At 35.1% G+C, this 22,211-nt stretch overlaps 1 protein-coding gene across 1 annotated transcript in view; it reads right to left on the bottom strand.

Moving 5' to 3' along the window:
* LOC127869932 (uncharacterized) overlaps positions 1 to 22,211 on the bottom strand; it is a 204,165-nt gene that overhangs the window by 21,972 nt on the left and 159,982 nt on the right. The gene's annotated exons all lie outside the window — the stretch shown is intronic.

The following is a 22,211-nucleotide window of genomic DNA, read 5'->3' on the forward strand; positions in this document are numbered from 1 at the left end:
CCTCCTGATACGCCTGACATTGTTTCATAAGTAAAAGAGTATTTTCCGTTCTGACAGACAGGTTCTTAAAGTTGGTTGACTTCCCTCTGGCAGCCTGAGGTAATGGAGCTACTTGTACGCATAGTCTGAAATACAACCACACAGGAGACAGTAAGTGATTGAATAGTAATCAACTGACCAATAACCAACTGTGTACCCCGAAACGATATTAATTAGAATACAAATTAAAAGGGGCATTTTAACAAAAAAAAATATTTAGGCACATACAATAACAATGCATATGTTACATCAATTCACATGTTACTTTTCTAGAGGCAATACTATATGATTATTATTAAAATAACCGGTAATAGCCCACTCTTGACTTTCTTCTGAGTATAAAGAATGTAGGAATCATGTCATATTATAATTAAACAAAAAACATAGTATGAATAAAGAAAGCCATCATGAACCTTAAAGGGGCTGTCAACCACGGCAACGAAGAAAATCAAAGTTGTAAAATACCGCATTTTTTTACAATTATTAGTTTATACAGTAGATTCCACTTAATTGAATATTGGATAATCGAATAATTCAGTTAATTGCATAGAAATTGAAAACACCAAACCATTTGCATCTCTTCCCGTTGTAAAAATTCCACATATTCTGATAGGAAATATGGCGTATTTCGGTTAATTGAATAGCTCATTTTCTATTGAACACTCTTATCCACACTATAAACCAGCAAAGAATGTCATAAATCTCCAAGGATATGCATCGTATCGACGATTTCGACAGACACGCTCAATTGACTGCCTTTGTTTTCATTTCACACCATTCATGTATGCAGCATCTGTCAAGCGTCACGTGACTAACAGGCGTAGTATGCAAGCAGGTACAATGCAAACACTGGAGTCTCCCGTGTGCAGTCCGGTGCAAACTTTCGAATGCAAACTGTCGAGTAACACACTTCAACAGTTTGTTGTCGCTTAGAAACAATAAAAGAGTGTGTTGCTGATTAGAAACAAACTGTTGACATGTCTTGCTCGACAGTTTGCAATATATAGGTGATGGAATGTTACACTATATTCTCAGTTCGTGTATATAAACCTACACAAATGCGTCACAGTATATCATATCTAAACATGATGTCAAACAATCGAAAACGCACACATTTGTCAAAACATCGGAGTCTTAACACTGCTGATCATGTTTTCACAATAACCAAAATTAAATCCAGTATTGACCAGATTTTCCGGTAAATCAGTACACAGTACATTATCTGTTTCAATACTAAACTACCTGAAAGAGCGTAACGTCAAAAATACAGCATTCACCTCGCTACAAAGTTTTCCTTCGACATTGTATATACACCCACGCTTATTTTCGCGCGCTTTTTACCAGGACAATACATGAGCAATAGATGTTGCTAGCGTAAGCGTTGGGTAAGCAATAAAATGAAAATAGGAAAAATCATTACACGCACCGTATGGCATAACATTGTACATTGCAGCATAGTTTTCGCTAGCTTTTTGTTGGGGGCAAAGGAAATACATGTGGATGTTTTATTTAAAGCTAGAAAGTGTGTTTTGGATTACAAAATTTGTATTCTCATTTGGGAATTCAACAAAACATTTATATTATATTTATAATGGAATCAGTATTAAATTCCAATATTAACTTTTTTTAAACGCTTTACGTGTCGAAAGGATGTTTTGATTATGCATGAGAAGCACAATTTCCAGGAGGATTACACCCGGTTAGTGATAACATTTGAAACTATAACTTATTCCGTATAATTGAATACTCTGGATAATTGAATATTCGGACGTGACAAATGGGCTATTCAATTAAGCGAAATCTACTGTATTGATTAAAAAAATCACGACTGGTATATTACATAACTTGAAAAAAGTTCATATTTTCAGTATATTAAGTAATACAATTTCGCGATGTGAAATCAAAAGTACATCACGAAAAATTTGTGACATAACGATATACACACTACAAATAAGTATATTGATAATTGTATACATAAAATATATACAATTCACTACGCATGCATAATTTGCATTCCTGGGTTTACCACATGACGATGATTTTCAATCTACTGGCGTTATTTATATTTTTGCCTGGTAGTTACCTGGTAGACATACCCAGTAAAATTTATTACCGAATATACTGAAAATATGAAAACTTAACAACTTATTTCAAGTAATGTAATATACCTGTCTTGCTATTATAATCCAGGGGTGAGGAAATCAAATGTCCGAGTTGCCAGAGTCGTACTTTTGCTTGTCTGGGCAACTGACTTTTTTCAATTAAGTTGTCCGTGGACAACAAGTTTTTTAAAAGTCGCGTCCAGGTATACAAAATACATTGTATTAAAGCCGTAATTAAGTTTTACAAAACCAGATGTTGACACGCGATTACATTGTCAGTGCTATTTGCGGAGCAATCAAGATAAAATACGTGCACTTTCCTGCACAGTGATCTTCCTTATTCTATAAGAGACAGGGAGCATGCCGCATTTTCAGCATTGGGCCTGACTGTTAGACATGTGTACAGACTTGTTTCTTTATTTTTACAATCAGACGGAAATAAAAAGTATCAATCTAAGATAATCAAAACACGGTCTACCTTGTTATTTAAGACGACTTTAATGGTAAAGATGAAACTTTTTTTTTAATCTTCAACAACGGAGCAGAAACCCGAAGCTTTGAGCAGTCCACCTCCCAAAAAACTAAGAAAGATTATAATAAAAAATATGATCTAAGTAAACGCACCAGAACTTTTCAAGAAACTTGGCTAACAGATTTTCAATGGTTATATAATCAAATTGCTACCAGTAGCGGAGCCTCAGTCTGATGAGGTCCACATATTGGACTAGTTTAATTTGTTAAGATTACAATGTACTTATGTTCAGCACATTTGCAAGATTTAAAGTTTGAGAAAGTCTTTATAATGTTTATATTATACTGCTATAATGAATGTACCATTGAAATACAATTATAAACAAAACAAGCAAATCATACTCATTTTGATATATTCCACATTATTTAACATTAATCAATAAATGCGTTTATAATTTATAAAAACATTAACGGACAAGTGTAGTTCAGCAACGGGCAAGTTAAATTTCCTAAATGGTTGTCGGTGGACAAGTATAGTTTTTGACGATGCTGGAACAACGTCGTCTAAGGTTTGATAACCAGTAAAAAAATTCTTCACAATGGGAACCTATGTAAAAGACCGAGCCAGTCCGATTGAGATAACTCGATTTTTCAGTTACTTCCCTTGGCATTCGCCACTGCGTAGAAGATTGCTCGTTGATTTTCATTGATAACATTCTCCTAGCAGAGTTGTCGTTCGTGTTGATAAAGGTAAATATTAATAGAACAGCATATCCTGGGGAAACAGATTCAATAAGTGTATCAGAACGTTAATTTAAAATTAGTCATTTTACATCCATTTTATTTTTATGGACCAATGAAACAACTATATATTTTCTCTATTTTGTTTGCTATTTGTTCTCGATTTAGTAAATAAATTGCGAATAAAACATGTAATATTAACTTTTTACGTGATCACAAAACTAAAGAATGCGAACAATTTCGAACCTGCAAATTGTAAACGCTGCACTGCTATGATATATATAGATATAACAACATTTCTTTGCGTAATTGTCCGTCCCGCTAGCGCAGTAGTAAGGACGTTCGCTTTTTCACCTTTACGACACCGGTTCGATTCCCGCTTCCAGCGCAATGTTATATTTTGTATGTTTTGTGGTCACCGTTCCGGACAGGTGTTTTTTTCCGGATAATCTCCCCCCCCCCCCCCCCCCCCCCCCCCCCGCAGCTATTGACCATATAAAAAATTAAAAAGTATTTCAGCTGGAAATTGCAGCTATCATTCAAAATTCGTCCCAACTGTCGTCAATCTAATCTTATTAGGTAGGAATGCTGGACACACTCTGGGTCCTAACATTATGCAGCTTCAGCGCGGAGGTAACTCATTACCTTGGAAAAACACAAATACACAGACTGGGTGCAGCCTAGGCGCGTATAGACTCAAACAAGGCAACAAACTCAAGTGCGGGCACAATCATTTAAAATTTACATACTGTGAAACCATTTATTTTCGACAGCACAAAATTTCGGCATTTTTATAAAAATGACGATTTCGTCAGCATTTAAATTCGCCGATTTCTGATTTTGAATTTTTAAAAAAATGCGTCAGTCACTATCCGATTTGTGTGAAATACATATTCGCGATCAATCGCAGTTGCGAAAAATCGTGGTACGAATGCGGGAACACACTTGAGAATCACTGCAGGAGGTGGGGCCTGTTTGTCACATGCCAATTAACTAGTCTTTTGTTATCAAGGGACAGTAATGGACTCTCTTAATGTATGCCATTCACATGTTCATTGTTATGATTAGCGGACAAGTGGGATCGAATAACCGTTAACGAGTGTTTGTAACAACGAAGCCAATTGCCAATTAGTCTTAAAGCTGGACTGATTTAAAAAAAATTGTCCATGTTGTGTTGATGAAACAATGTTGTTTCCTGTTTTTTTGCTCTCTAAATGAAATGAAGTATTTTTTTGCAAGCAAATCAAACTAGTCACTTTTGTTTATTTTCTTGGGTATGTGTTCTAGTTGGTATGATTTTTATTAAAATGCTGTCAATACCGTTTTAAAACTGATTGTGTTATACGAAAGAGGTTCCAGTTTCTTACGTGTTTTTTTTTTTCAAATAAAATGCTTTTTTATTCTGATATCAACATTATAATTATAAACTCTATGTGTGTGTTTGTTCTTTAAAAGTAAACTACCGGTATATAAATCAATAATGTCAATAATTTAAAAATAAATAAATTGATACATATAAAATAGTAATAAGTGTGGTTAAACGCAAACAATCGAACAACAAACAGCAATTAAAATATTCTTTATTAATTTGTGATAAATACGCATGTTGATAACACATCGTCATCTTTTCATTTGGTTTATTATCTTTCATCGGCATTCGCTGCGTGATGGCTAATATGCAACACCCCTGAAAAACACAATGCACCTAATGGGTAATAAAGTTATAAACAATTAGCGCTAATTCATTACCATTCTACATAAACGAAGTCAACGCATTCGATACAGCTGTACTGCACACGCGTTTTAAAGAAGTGTAACGTGTCAGTTAAGTACCTTGTGTAATCTACATCCCTTTGTGTCAAAACCGGATTAATCTTGATTACGAAACAGCAGTAAATGTGTGCATGGATTATGTTGGAATTTAATGCCTCATGTCTACAGTAAAGTTTTAAAATATTGTTCAACTTAGTGTTTGTTTTTGTTCAAATATAGAGCATGATTGTTCGTTAGGATCTTAAATTCACCGATCGGTCGACTGACGAAATTTATGAAAATTAATGCCTGACGATTAATAATGGTTTCACAGTATTGAATACGATATTCTAACAGAAATTACACAACCACCTAAGTGTATATACCATATTTGATATTTCGTTCGATTGTAAGATTTCAGCATATACATGTTTAAGGTCATTTTGCTATTAGTTAACTTATCCATATGTTCGTGGGCGAACTCGGATAGTCAAGTGCTCATACGATTGAGCTCACATTGTCCGGCTATGTGCTCATACCTACTTTCGAGAATCATCATGAAGGTATTGCCATACTTAATGAACAAGAATGTGACCCGCCTCCAAGTTTCGCTCAATGGGTCAAGTTACCCACGGGTACTACTTCCCCGTACCCCTAAATTTTTTTTCATACCAAAAATGTTTCGTACGCAAATTTTTTTCGTACCAAAATTTTTTTCGTAACCAAAATTTTCGTACCCAAATTTTTTATCGTACCCTAATGTTCGTATCAACATACACAATTGTGGTGATATAGATAGACTTAAATTGATGTTTTATATCCTTCCTCTTCAAAAGCATCGTCACACCAGTACTGTCAGTACTTTGATTTGAGATTTCGCCACCCCTGTAATCAATATAAACTTAGAATGCTAAAAACATACGGTATTTTACAACTTTTCTTTTATTCGTCGTCGTGGTTGACAGTCCCTTTAAGGGCTAATCTGAGTTCCTGGACATGAATTGTGGAAGGCTTCAACTGGTGGTCTATTGTTGACCCCACTGGAGTGTTCAGAATTTAGTTTAAGATTTGACTTGGTGACATTGTTTCTAGACGCATGTTATCCACTTTCAGACTTGGCCTAGATATTGTCAAGATACCGGTACACATTCTGAGTTGTTTCCAGAGTGAGTCATGAAATATGGTCTCTGTAGTTCCACAAAGGATGTTCTTCTTGTTCATCTGGTAAACTACTTTCAACACACAAATGACACACAATTTGAACTTGGCCTTGACATATATTCAGGAAGCAGGATCACATGACTTTAAAGGGTTCACTAATTCATGTCAATTGATGTAAACACACCGGTAAGTGATGCTTTTTTCCAATAACTTTAAAATCATTTTTTTAAAGAATTTCAAACAGTGCATACACGACAGTTTTTTATACGGTTTATGACAGTGTGAAAAACATTGGAATTACTTTATTTAATAAGCCTTTGTTATAGGCCAAACATATGATGAGTAATGAATTCATATACACGGTTGTGCTGCATGCAACATGAAAGCTTGGCACCAATTTCAGGCATATTCAATATTGAAGTTTTGTATGCGCCGGCTGCGCACATGAATCAGATTCATATTTGGCCTTAATACTGTCTAGATAAATATTCTAACAAAGTTTAAAGTTTCATTGATAATATATTAAAATGTGAATCTAAAGTGGTAACAAAGACGGTACAAAACGGACACCTAATACTACAGCTACACACCGAACTACACCGAATAGGGTGATTACAATTATAGCACTTCCTCATGGTCTGGTGATTAAAACAGCCCCGACATCTGGTGGTCATTTAAAAAAAAATGTTTAATGTTTATGCAGAACAGATATTATGACAGCACACTTTATCAATGTTTTGAGCAAGCTTCATTAAGAGCGGGTCACACATGCAACTTCTTGTGTGAAAAAAAAGATGCATGTAATTTTAGCAAAACTACCGGCTGCATTGAAGACATGTTTATTAATTGACTTAAATCATATCTTATTTTGTGGAGAAATAACTCAAATAAATGTTCAGCAAGTTTCTAGGATATTGAGGAAACATATAATACTTCTACTGTGTGTTCATAATATTTTCTTTAAATATGACCTAGTGATCTAGCTTTGAACTCAACCTTGAAATCATTTGGACAAATGTTATTACTTCAAAAGTTTTAAAATTGGCCGAGATATCATTGAAACAAATGCTTTTACGAGCATTATAAAATCAATTTGGCCTCTAGAGTTCACCCTACAACACCCACTTATCATTTATGATCTAGTCTGAGATATGATTGTGACAAATGTTCTTACCAAATGTCATGAGAAAATATGCAATAAATGTTATCTACAGGTATGTCAACAAACCTTTTCTTCAATTTTACCTAATGATCTAGTTTTACATCCAACATGACCAGTTTTGAACTCCACTGATATCATTTGAACAAAATTTAATGTTATTACCAAGTTTCATGAAGATGGACTATACATGTGAGTAATGTGCTTCGTGTACTTATTTCTCCGATACTGCTCGTATTCAATAGGGTTCAAGTCCTCATTGATATAAAGATACTGTGCAAATTTGAAAATAATTGGATGAAAACTGTGGAATTAATTACGTAAACAAGCAGGATTTCAAAATTTTCTCATATTCAAGGGGAAGTCATTCTGGAGTTATTGCTTCGATATTGCTCTTTTTAAACAAGGGCTGTTTGTAAAACATGCTCCATATGGGCTGTCAGTTGTAGTGGCAGCATTGTGTGAATACTTTTTTGTCACTGTGACCTTGATCATTGACCTAGTGACCTGCAAATCAACAGGGGTCATATACCAGTCATGATCAATGTACCTATTAATTTTCATGATCCGTATTATTCTTGAGTTATCATCCGGAAACCATTTTACTGTTTTGAGTCACTGTGACCCTGGCCTTTGACCTGAAAATTAATAGGGGACATCTGCCAGTCATGATCAATGTAACTATGAAGTGTCATGATCCTAGGCGTAAGAATTCTTGAGTTATCATCTGGAAACCATTTTACTATTTCGAGTCACTGTGACCTTGACCTTTGACCTAAAAATTAATAGGGGTCATTTGCCAGTCATGATCAATGTAACTATGAAGTTTCATGATCCTAGGCCGCAGCATTCTTGAGTTATCATCCGGAAACCATTTTACAATTTCGAGTCACTGTGACCTTGACCTTTGACCCAGTGACCTGAAAATCAATAGGGTTCAAGTCATCGTTAATATGAAGACACTGAACAAGTTTGAAAAGAATCAGATGAAAACTGTGGACTTTATCGGACAAACAAGAAAAAGTAACCATTTTACTAAATAGTCACTGAGACCTTGACCTTTGACCTAGCGACCTGAAAATCAGTAGGGGTCATCTGCCAGTCATGATCGATGTACCTATGAAGTTTCTAGATCCTAGGCCTAAGCGTTCTTGAGTTATCATCCGGAAACCATCTGGTGGACGGACCGACAGAAAGACCGACGGACGGACCGACATGTGCAAAACAATAATCCCCCTCTTCCTCGAAGGGGGGCATAAAGATATTCTATAAAAAGTTTAATGAAGATCCGATAAACCAGACATTCCCAAAAGTATTTGAAGGTCACAGGACATTGGGTCCTGTTGACTTAAAAAAAATGTACGACCAGACTGGGATTCATAAGACCTATACATCCCGTCATCAACTCAAGTTTATTGACATAATGATTATTGGAACAAGAGCTGTCACCATAGGATGACATATGCCCCCTATAAACGCTTTGATAGAAGTTATGAGCATTTTTTGAAACATAAACACATATTTCGAAACCTAAACACAGACCCTAAGTTCAAGGTCAAGGTCACAGGGGTCAAAATGTTGTGGCGTATGGGAAAGCCTTGTCCATAATTATACACATGCATACCAAATATGAAGGTTACATCTGAAGCGACATAGAAGTAACCTTGGCAAAATGTTGTTTATGATTTCATGAACACTTCAAGCCAATCAGGAATTGTTCATGAACCGTTCTCAAAAAGTTCCTGATCTTGGTTCATGAACTTTTGGACATGAACTGTTCTTAAGACACGTTCATGAACAGTTTATGATTTTTTGTTGAACATTTCAAAGTTCATGAACAGTTCTTCATCTAACCATAAATACTTAGTAATGAACATTTCATGAACAATTATTTCTGATGACTTTTCTGAGACAGACTTTGAGGATCAATCATGAATAATTCATGAATTCCTTTGTGCTAAATGTTTCATAAATATTTTTGAAAGTAATATTGAAATGTCTAGCATTATAATCTTGTAGATTTGTGAAACCTGTGAAGTAGGTATGAATATGCATAGTATTTTCACCACTGTAAGTAAGAGTTCTTGACCTGTTCTAGAGAATTTTAAGAACATTTGTACAAGAACTGTTCAAGAACTGACTTCAGGAACAGTTCAATAACTTTTTAAGGACCTTTCCTGTTCTTGAATTATTCTTCAACTATTCTTGAACACTTTAAGAACTTTTTTGAACAACAAGCTTCCTTCTGATGTTCTTAAACAGGTATACACAATGTTTTTGAACATATGATGGACTTTTTAAGAATCCAATATGTTCTTAAAATGATCTGTCATTGTTCTTGGAAGACTCAAAAGACAAGTTTAAGAACGTTTTAAGGACATCTTATTTCAAGAACAGTTTAAGATGATATCAAGAACTCAAACATGTACATTGCATTGCTGTTTTTACAAAGGAAGAATATTGTGTGCACAGGAAGTTGAAACGGAAGGCACATGGTTTATGTTATATTTGAAAATGTAAGTCTTTAATAAATTACCGGCTGAACTGATCAGCCATTGGTTCCATTTCAAGTTCTTTGGCACTGTAAGTGTAACCATTTCAGGGAAACCATTGATTAGTAAATGATTCTTGAACTAAAAATGAGACAATTCATAATCTTTTTAATACATGAATTATTCATGAACATATAGTGCAAAGTTGTATTATGAAATTTAAAGAGTATTATCAAACCACTTGTATCTCAGTTATTAGTGTTATATTTAAATTATTGTTATATGTTGCTTTCAATATGTTAAGTGCTAATACAAGACTTGTTTCTTCTTACACTGACCTGTTTGTTGAGCTTTGGTAACACTTATGATAACCGTTGCATAAATTGACAAATTCTTGTTCATTAATAGTTCATGAACACTTCATGCCACCTCAGTTCATGAACTCTTGAAGAACTATGGTTCATGAACTATTCACTGACAGTCCGTGACCAGAAAATGAGCCATTGAAAAATAAAAGAAAAATGTTCATGAACTGTTCATGAACAGCAAAACCCATGAAGAATTTTTCAAGAATTGTGTTGTTCATGAACTTTTCAAGAACACTTCATGCCATTGGTGTTCACGAATAGTTCATGAACATTTCATGCCATAATGGTTCAAGAATAGTTCATGAACACTTCATGCCATAAGGGTTCAAGAATAGTTAATGAACACTTCATGCCACTAGGTTTCAAGAATATTTCATGAACACTTCATGCCATTAGTGTTTATGAACAGTTCATGAACTAAAATTTCAAGAACATTTCACAGACTTGGCTCATTTTCTGTTCACTGAATATTCGTGAACAATTCATGAACTCAGTTCACGAATTATTCGTGAACTGCAGAACAACATTTCGCAGGGGAATGAGCATTTTTCGAAACCTAAACACAAAGTGTGACGGACAGAAAGACGGACAGTGCGATCACTATATGCCCTCCTCCGGGGGCATAAAACTGAAATGAAAAATAAACACAGCACTGAACAAGTAACACTAACAAATCACAACACAATCATAGTATTCTTAAAAAAAATATTTAAACCAAAATGAAGTTAAAGACCATGCAAGTTTTCAATTGAAAATTCAGTAATGTATACTGGCATGCACATTTCTGTGAACACCAATGTTTTCACTGATGCTGATAGTTAGGTGTCACAATGACTGAAGAATGTAAATAAATTATTTCTACATAAAGACCTTTATACGTGAAAGGACTCAACGAAGTACCTCAAACAATTTAACACATGTTGCTATCAATAACATAATTTTACAGACTAAGTTTTTAAAGCAATTTAAGGTATTTACAATATTTCAATGACATACATTTCCCAGTCTGGAAATTATATTAAAACTCAGAATTAAACTACAAATATAAACAAACCAACCACAAAGATATAAAAATCAATGAAAAAGCACTATAGAGCGCAAATTAATATCAACACCAACTTTAAATACCCGAATACAACGATCTGAGTTGCAGAACGTGATTTGGTTGAACAGTAAAAACTATTGACACATTTACTGGCATAGGAGAAAGTGTTCGGTGCGCATGTGCAGTAACATTTCATGACTGTTAACAAAAAACAAGGTAATTTGTACTGCTCATATTTCATTCAAGCTTGCTTTTTAGTTTCATGTTTTAATTCTATGAAATAAAGAAACTTTTGCTCTTTAATAATTTACTGGACATGTGAACCGACAACAAAGCATTTTCAATCGGACCTTTTTTAAAAACTTTGGTCAGGTATGACAGTTCGGCACATTAAAGAAAGAATGCGAACAATGCTTTTGTTGTATAGAGTTGAAAAACTGTTGTTTTTTTCAATTTGACTATGTGACCTACATTTTTTATCTCACATAGCCCAGTTTCAAATTTGGCAGAAATATCATAGAGGCAATTTATGTTCTTACCAAGTCCAATGAATATTGGGCAATACATGTGGTGCCTCTATAGTTTTCATTAGCTAATTGTTGGACAGACAAAGAACAATCAACATAAAGAGATCAGGCTGAGAAAAGCTCACCGTGAGCAGGTTAAGCTCAAGTGAGTTAAGAAATGCAGACTCGTACATTCAGCCATTAAGTGTGACGTATCCTTCATAAATTGGGTAAAGGAATACATGCATCAGACATACAGGCAGGTTGATTTAAGGTTTTTTTCTGAAACAAAGCTCGCATTGCCGCATGGGAGTCATTACATTATTTATGAGAAATTTACTGTTTATTAACTGTTGATTGTCACAGCTTTGGGTCCATCATGATTATTGCATTTACCATTTTGACTTGAAACAACAAAGAAAGAGTTATTTAGTCATTTCAGGGAAGGACTTTTTACACTATGTTTTTTGCTGAAATATGGCCAATATCTTGTAATCCATATACTTGAACCATTGAAGAGTTATTTGTTAACAAACTCAAATTAACAAATTAAAGCTGAACAACAAATTGTACACATGCACTGATTTGGAAATACTTATGCAACTTATATTACAATAATCCAAACAAATTAAAACGGATGATGGTACATGTAATTGAATTATACAATGCAATAATTTATACTGATATAAAATAAGCAATAATTTAAGCTACCTGTGATTAAGCTCAACACATTTAGAGCAGCACAGATGATTGTGGTCCGTGCAGTACTTTGTTAACTTTTCACCCTTGTGTATGGCACATGCTAAAAGAGAAGTCTCCATCTTCTTAGAAAGTGGCCACTTCATTATTTCATCCTTTCCATAGGGAGATTTTTTATAAAACCACCAACCATGCTGTCTGTGGGAGTTTATACATGTTCTGCAGAAGTATTTAAGACATTTTTCACAGTAAAAATCTGCATCTATTTCTACAGACCGCTCTTTTTCGCAGATTGTACAACAATAATATTTAACCACATAAGAATTTCTAGAAATTCCAGATGCGGCCATTTTGATAATTCACTTTCAACAAACAAGATTTTACAATCTGAAATAACTTGAAATAGTTATGTCCAAGCATATGTTTACAATACACACACACACACACACAAGTGATATGAAATTTCTAACTGAACAGCACCCAAGTTAACCATCAAATGGCGCTTGTATGATAGAGGTTAACAGTGTAACTACATGTATGTATACTGTCACATGACTATTGGGTAATGTGTGTTTTGATTACTTGAGTTTAAACTGTACCAAAAAAGCTGTATAGATAAAACCTTTAAACCAGATTGTTTAAGACACCACATTTTTAATTGCTCTAATAAATGACATGTTATGAACATGGAATTATAATGATAAAGCAGGTTCTAACATAAACCAATGTTATTAAAATATCAGATCCTTTTCGTCATACAGTATTTACAAGAGGGCCATGATGGCCCTGAATCGCTCCACTGTTTATTATGCTAAAAAAACGTTTCAATGCGCATGGTTTGAAATGTACTCAAGCATGTGACTGTCTCTTTCTATCCCTTGTCCCACTGGGTTCTTAAAGTTGGAAGGGTGAGCATTTTTATGTATGGAAAATGTTACCACAGTTTTAACTAAACAGACTTTAAAGCCTGAGAATTGTCGCACAGGTCCTTTGCTTATCGCGTAGGTACATTTATCTCTCCAAAAGATATTGTCGTTTTTTCTATTTCACATATTTTTAGATGCTGAAGATCAAATCTACGCATGTTTGACAAGATTAATGAAAGTTCCTTCATTCAATCATGAATCTTTTTCCATTAAATAACAAAAAGTGTATGTAGGTTTCAAAGTTTCTGTTACTTATATAGTTCATGACATATGCAAAATATCTAATGACGTAGATCCCCTGAACATAACTTCATTCTTGAGGCATTAGTGAGTATAGCAGGATTGTTAATTTGGTGAAGAAATTGTTAATTGTACAAAGAAGATATTTGCCAGAGGAAACATAAAGTTACGAGTTTTTTTGGTTCAGGTTCATGAGGTGCCGAAAGGCAGTGGGAATGAAAACTTTGTAGAGGTTGTTTGTTACACAAAGTAAATATTTATGAGACAAAAATTTGAATAATAATTCATCAAGATGTTGCGATCATGGCAACACTAGTTATATATGGCGTGAGGTTTAAAGAGATATCATGACAAACAATTAGCTTGACCTAACTTTCCTTTACCTTTTCCATCTGACGTTCCAATAGACCATAACTCCTTCTGAAGAGTTTGTTTTCGTTTTGAAAACAGGACTTCCGGTTTCATAAAGGAGAAATTGCTCATTATGAGCAATTTCTCCTTTTATCACAATGATTTTTATCCCACCCAGCCACTTTATAAATAGTCCTTTACATTATTTCTCGTCTGCAATCTCTTTCAATTTGGGGCAGTCCAAAATGTGTCATTTGGTAAAGGGTTAACATTTATGGATAGTTAACATGTTGGTCTACCTTTCACGCTCGACACGTATGCATTTATCTCTTATAATTAAAAAGTTATTCCAAGTGTATTTCGATAAACTTTTAGTTTGAGACGAAAATAGTTTATTTATTCCATATCCAATAAATAGCAAAAACACATAAACATGCAAACTTCCTGTGGCCATGTTTTTTGACGAATCAAATTTTCTTGAACAACTTTTTAATGGGAGCCTTAAAGGGATCAATTTGGCCCCAGGGGCATAATTTGAACAAGCTTGGTGGAGAACTATAAGATGTCACTTCATACCAAATTTGGTAGTCCTAGGCCCTACGGTTATGGAACATAAGCATATGTTCAGTTTTTTTACCCCCGGGTCAGGGTCAAATTTAAGCCCAGGGGAATAATTTGAACAAATTTGGTAGAGGACTATTAGATGTCACTACATACCAAATTGAGTAGCCCTATTCTCTATAATTATGAACAAGAAGATTTTTAAAGTTTGCACAAAATAGGCCTTATTTAAGCATATGTTCATTTTTGTGACCACCGGGGCAGGGTCATATTTGACCCCAGGGGCATGATTTGAACAAACTTGGTAGAGAACTTTAAGATTTTAATAAATACCAAATTTGATAGAAATAGGCCAATGGTTATGGACAAGATTTTTTTTTAAAGCAGGGCCCTTGTTTGGCACTTTTTACCGTCGAATATCGGCGGTTCCCCCATGAAAAAAGTATATTTTACGTAGATCATGTTTGAAGGGTTAAACAATGAATGATCATCAGCAGGTTTCTAAGTATATAACATTCCTGCCAATCCCTCTTCGAGTAATATTTACGTCTACCTTTTATCTTGATTAACATCACAGGCATCAGGGTGTTAAAGTTTATTACACATGATGTACCACATAGGCGTTTTATATTCAAATGAAGCACATGATCACAAAAGCCAATAAGAAAGAACACACATACGTTGCTCCCCTGCCAGTTTATAATGCACAAATCATAATAAGTTTAACCAAAGTAAGCATATTTGTATTATGCACGAGAAATTTAAGTTGTAACCTATGTTATTATTTTTTATAACAAACAATTGATATATTTAATATTCTAGTCTGATCGGGATATATGCTAATCCAACCTCATGGCATATTCACATTATTCAGGGATGGGTTGCAATATTCTACCAATAATTTACAACATGAACTTACAACATAAGAAATAGATGACAAATGATAGCAGGAATACTATTAAGGGTTTCAGAAAGAATTTTCTGTTTGCCACTGGGTTCAAACTATTTTATGCGCTAAATGTGAGGCATCTTTTTTAAGCAAATGTATAAAGAGTTCCTAACCTAAATCAAAGTAATATTACTTTTAAATCATTAACGTATTGGCATACACCAACAAAGTTGTAGAATATTTGCAGGAAACATAAGAATGTCGACGAAAACTTGTGATGTGAAATTTCCGAATGGTAACAGAAATTACCGATCGTCGTTTTTCCGAAAAAACAGCATGTCGCGGTTTTCAAAAAACAAATGACTGCACCCAAATATTTTAATGTCACTGACTATAACGGGTTGATACATGTATAATTTTGTTTCTCATTTAATAAAGTGACCATTTTAAGGTCGATTCACTTGAAATATGAAGGATATTCTTTCCTTTGGCCTTTGGCTATAAATATATCAGTACAATTTGCAATTTCCAAAACCAATCCGAAAATATTGGCTGAGACACAAAATTTAATCAAAATTCTTATGTTTTCCTTAAATATTCTACCACTTTTCTGGTGTATACCAATAAATGGATGTTTTTCAAGCAATAGCAAATTGATTTCAATCAGAAACAATTTTTGTTATGTAAATAGCTTGCATGCAGCATGACATTGAATGTTCTGTCAGATAAGTGTTTCAACTATCTCAAGTGGGTGATTTTGAACTGTTTAATCCAACCAGAAAAGAGCTCTTGACTAATATATGTTATTTAGACCCATTTGAAGCGAAGCAATAAAGAACCACTTTTTATTTACTTGTACTACTTAAACCTGACGTCACAAGTTGCCTCCCTTGTTGGTTCATTCTACATTAGGAAATGGAAGTGACATATAGGTAGCAGTAGACAGTAGGAAGTAGAAATATGCGAATTGGCACCGGTCAAAAAGGGAAATATTGGTAAAGGGTAGGTTTCAATGTCAAATTTGAGGGTAATAGGTCTTATTGCACCCCCAAATTGCATAAAATCCTAAGAATATGACCATTTTCAAATGCAAAACTGTGGGGTCATGACCTCTTGTTGTTGTTGTGTTCTTTTGTACTCGGGAAGGACAACTGCAGTAGGCATATTGTATTTTCGGTTCTTTTTAAGCTGGAATCTCTAGTAGGGTCATGTTGTAAAGTATTGCGCGAAAACCACCTGAATACGTGGTATTTATTCATGGTTTGATGGGTTGTGCTATGTTTTGCGTGTAAAAAAATCATACCAAAAGCAGGCTATCATTACCTTTTATTCGTCCCCAGCCACTTTCGTACTCGATAAAAAGTTTAATTTGAAGCCCCTGTTTGCGGCCTTGCCATTCTTTCATTTTTGTCAATAGTATCACCTGTACAGGTTCCATATGCTCTTTTTTTATCTTAAGGTTCATGGGAGGGATAAAATTCATTCAAACTTTGCTTTGGTTTTTCTTCATTCAATGTGGTACAATATGGTCAATCTATATATCATTTTAAAGGTAAAGACGGATAAAATATCATAAACACATTTTTGACATTTAATATTTTTTTGCTTTATTCATATTTTTGTTTAAACCAATACAATTTTTCCACTTATTTACAAAATCTCAATTTAAAGTTAGGAAGGATATGCACGACCGTAAGTTGAATAAATACAAAGCTATATACATATACAAGGTCAAGTTAGCAACATTTCACAGAAAATTATTGTCGGAAAACAACAAATGAGTTATTATTCAACTGCATTTTTTGGAAAAGTTTCCTAAACAAAGTTCTAAAAATAACTAAACTGAACGTCTTTTTAAAAATTCAGGTATGGTGGATAATAAGAGTCACCATTCTATTTCAAGGGCTTAATAATTTTGCTATAACCAAATGGAAAATTTTAAACAATCTCAAATTGAAAGAAATTGCAGACGACATATACAATTGTAAATAAATATAAAAAAATAGGTTTGGCTGGGTAGTAATCATTGTGATAAAAGGAGATATTGCTCATCAATAACAAGATTTTATGAGTTTTGTGCAGAGGACTCTAGAAAGCATAGTTTTACATAGAAATACACAGCTAGGTATCACGTTTTTTTCTTTCTTCCTTCCTGAACAACTACTGTCCTTAATGTACCGTTTTTAATAATGTGTTCCTTTTGGCAAACCGAATCTTTTTATACATTTGTATATTGATTCCTTCTACCCATTTTGAAAGCGTGGCACTCGCTGTGCTCCGTAGAAAAAACATGCATTACAAATCGGTCGAAATTACGTGAAGTAGTAAGAAAACCTGGTATGTGTATACACATGCCTGAGAAAACACAACATTATTTTGACAGTTGGTCGCGACTAGTAAAACAACTGTAAACATAAATTAGGAAGAGATCGCGCTTAATAACAGAAATGATCACACAGAGATATAATCACTCACCCCATTTCAAATATTTTCCAGCTGAGCATTTTCTCCCAGACGTCTTTTTTTAGTTTATTTGTATTTTTTTCTGGAGCCGAAGTGCATCTCACAGAATATCCATCCAACTTCCGTTGTTTTCACTTTCGTTATTAAAAACTCCGTTTAAAAGAATTATTTTTACATTTAGGTTGTTGAAGCGAATTATTATTATATACTATCAATAAAATAGTATACCGTGATGAATTGAACGGAGTTTCGTATCGATCTTTCTGTCAGTCTGTAAGCGTACTATTTTCTGCACAATAATACAAGTGCATGTGATTCGACAACAATTGTAAACATTGGCGAAATGCTTCTTACAAAGTTTTTTTTTTGAGTGTTTATGAGGTCTGATCATGCAGTTTGCACACATCTACGTAAAGATTACAATCCAATGCATTTGTCATCGTCAACCGTTTGGAATGTCAATTAGGCAATGAGTGAGTTTTTAGCATGTTTCTTCAATTTTATTAATCTACAAATGGCTGCCCCCCCCCCCCCACCCACCATCGTCATGAAATGACATGTGTTCGAGTTTTGATATTTCTAGATATGTAATTTTTTTTACTATTTACGCGTAACTTGCCCTCATCAATGTCGATATTATTAACTAGTTATATAATTATCCACCGAACTACGTTGAATAAACATCATTCAGATTTTTGAAAATAATGTCTATTTTTGTGTTAAAATCCCTTTGTATTTTGATTGATTTTGTTGATGGTATGAGATTTTTCTGCACAAAATTGGTAGCAGATTGAAGGAAAACCACCCTTTTAAGCAAATATGTAAACATTTTCAATGTGGCACTCTTCGTTTAGTCAAATTTGAGTTCAATGCTAGGGGTCCCACATTTTCAAACTGAAGCCTCTACATGAACCTTAACCGATTTGAATAACAGTATGGCATACAGGCCATTTTTATATCAACATCAACAAAACAATCTTACACAATAATCCTAACTGTTAAATTATTGGCCGTCTTTAATCTTTAAAGTGTGTACCAAACAATAACCAATTGACACATACATTGTTCGATCATATTAATTAATTTTCAATCAAGCATTAAGGGTTTACAACAAAAACAAGGGCCGAAAAATCTAACACCTCACAGTAAATGCAATACTGTCCTTGTTAATGGGGTCACAATGACGTCGTACACAATTTCTATTGAACCAAAGCACCAAATTTAGTAAGATGTGAAAGTAACTAGTCGCTTGGTAGGTGTCAATTAAGATAAAACATTTTGATTGGTACTGATTAAATTGGTAATAAAAGATGTTAGTGGGTTGGTTCAATAAGTGAGTGTATCGACCATTCAAATATAAAAGGAACACTTTGGGATTTAAAACGGTTGTCGACATAGCCAGTTGGTCGTTATGATGGGTGGTCCTTTAAAGAGTTTGTACTGTATTATCTGTATAACTGTGGCAAGGAAGATCCAAAGTTGACATTTAGATCATTATGTTAAACAGATTAATGAGCAAGACCAAATGGAGTGATATTGATACATGGGCTGAAATTTATGTTTAAGTGAAGGAGACTAAATGTCTAACACAGATTAAAAGTAATATTGCTTAAGCAAAGAACTGTTTTTAATGTTATGCTTGGTAATTTATATACAAAGTGTTATCTTACCTATGAAAACCTTATGGCAATTGGAACAAATGTTCCCAATATAGGACATCATACAAGTTTAAACACATATGAACTGAACAGTCTTTAAGATTTGATTTCCTATGTTTTCATATTGTGTACATTAAAATAAATGAAAGATGTTTAGAGATAATGTTATAGACACATTAAATGACACCACATCTGTGTGATGCAATATTTAATACATTTTAATGAGCCAGTCTAGCTAATGTATTACAAGCACACTAGTTTTCTTTTTTAAGCAGGGTGCATGTAAGCCTGGATAGTATTCAAAATGTCTTCTGAATATGCTGCTTAAAATAATTCAGACAATGTATAACAATTAAAAGCAGACAAAGACTGACCATAATTATTTGGCTAGTAGAAATTGTCCAAGAGATTGGCTAAAGTTACAACTTGACATATGCTTACCATTACCACTTTCACCTTTTATCTAATTATTTAATGATTCTAGAAGTAAAAACACCATGCATCTAGTCTTTTTCTTTGACTTTTTGGGTAAAGCACACAACATTTATATTTATACTGATGAGTGTCTCTTAATTTTAGCTTGATTGTGAAAAGCCCAAAGCTTAATTAAGACACTCTGTTTCTTGTAAAGAACAAAAACTGTGCTTGGTGTCTTTTAAGAAGCTGCCAAAATGAAGTATGACCCAAGACTGTCTGGTTGCTAGGGAAATACCACATCCCTTGTATAGTGCAACGGTATTGCTGTTTACCACCTAATTTTATTTTGTCCTCAAGCAAGCTCCAATTGGCACACACATTAACTGGCAGTAAGGTAAGATTGACATCTGAATTTAAATATAAGACATTGAGAAAACAAAGGTGCCATACTCACAAACTTCAAGTGTCATTTGTGACTTTGACCTGCGCACCAAACATAAAACCCCTGACCCTTGCAGTTTAAAGTAGAAAAATTATGAATAATTACTATACAAGTTATTTTAAATATGTTTTGATCTATGGAGCGTGGTAAGTGTTGACCCAATGGGCATGATTTCAACAGCTGTAGCAGAGGCCTACTATAAGACGTTACATGCCAAACAACTAGCCACAGGGCTTTAATTTTTCAGAAAATAATATTTTCAAAGTTTTCACTACATACACATAATAAAACAGGTTGCCCCGAGGGAAGGGATCATTTTAACTCCAGATGCATGATTTTAACAAAGTTGTTAGAGGACCACTATACGATGTTCAACAACAAATATATACTCCAAGCCTTAATGTTTGAGTGAAAAGTACCAAATTTTTGTTTAAATATGTAAGTCTATATACATTTATTCACCCTTGGGCATGGCCAGTCTTTACTTAAGGGAAGATTCTTGAAGAAACTTGGTACACAATACAATGATACAGGCCAAAAGCCATAATCCTCTGCCTTAGAGTTTCAAAGAATAATTGTTTAAGTGTTTGCTCTATACTTATACATGTAAGACAAGCAAGTGAACCTCAGTGGAGTGCCAATGTTTACCTCAGGGATTTAAAAAAAATATTTGGAATAACTTCAAACGAAACTTATTATCAACAAGAATGATTTCTATATACTCCCTCGACTAACTTATTTCACCTTTAGTCTTATTTTGGACCGAACAGAAGCAATGTCAAATATGGTAGTGGTAGTTGTGGTCGGTGTGTAGTGTTGGTGGTGGGTTGTGGTGGTGGTAGGTGCTGGTTTTGGTGGTGGGTTATGGTGGTGGCGGTGGGTGGTGGTGGTGGATGGTGGTGATGGGTGGCAGTGGTGGCTGTGTGTGGCAGTGGTGTTGGGTGGTTGTGGTGGTGGTGGGTGGTGTGTGTTGGTAGTGGGTGGCAGTGGTGATTGGTGGTGGTGGTGGTGATGGTTGGGGGTGTGTGTAAGTTGGTAGGTGGTGGGTGGCAGATGTGATGGTGGGCGGCTGTGGTAGTGGTAGCGCTGAGTGGCAGTGGTGGTCGGTGGTGGTGGTGGTGGGTGTTGGTTAGTGGTGGTGGTGGTGGTTGGTGATGGCGGTGGTGGTGGTGATGGTGGTTAGTGGTGGGTGGTGGTGGTGGGTGATGGCGGTTGTGGTGGGTGGTGGTGGTGGGTGGTGGTGGTGGTGGTAGCAGTGAGTGGCAGTGGTGGTGGGTGTTGGTGGGTGTTGGTTAGTGGTTGTGGTGGTTGGTGATGGCGGTGGTGATGGTTGGTGGTGGTGGATGGTGGTTAGTGGTGGGTCATATGGTGGTGGTGGGTGATGACGGTTATGGTGGGTGGTGGTGGTGGTGGTAGCGGTGAGTGGCAGTGGTGGTGGGTGGTGGTGGTGTGTGGTGTTGGTGGTGGGTGATGGTTAGTGGTGGGTGGTGTTGGTGTTAATGGTTGGTGATGAAGGTGTGATGGTGATGGTGGGTGGTGGTGGGTGGTGGTGGTGGTGGGGTTGGTGTTAATGGTTGGTGACTGAGGTGGTGATGGTGATGGTGGTTAGTGGTGGGTGGTGGTGGTGGTGGGGTTGGTGATGGCGATGGTGGTTGTGATGGTGGGTGGTGGTTAGTGGTGGGTGGTGGTGGTGGGTGATGGCGGTTGTGGTAGGTGGTGGTGGTGGTAG

Source organism: Dreissena polymorpha, chromosome 2, assembly GCF_020536995.1.
Source record: "Dreissena polymorpha isolate Duluth1 chromosome 2, UMN_Dpol_1.0, whole genome shotgun sequence".
Classification (NCBI taxonomy): Eukaryota; Metazoa; Mollusca; class Bivalvia; order Myida; family Dreissenidae; genus Dreissena; species Dreissena polymorpha.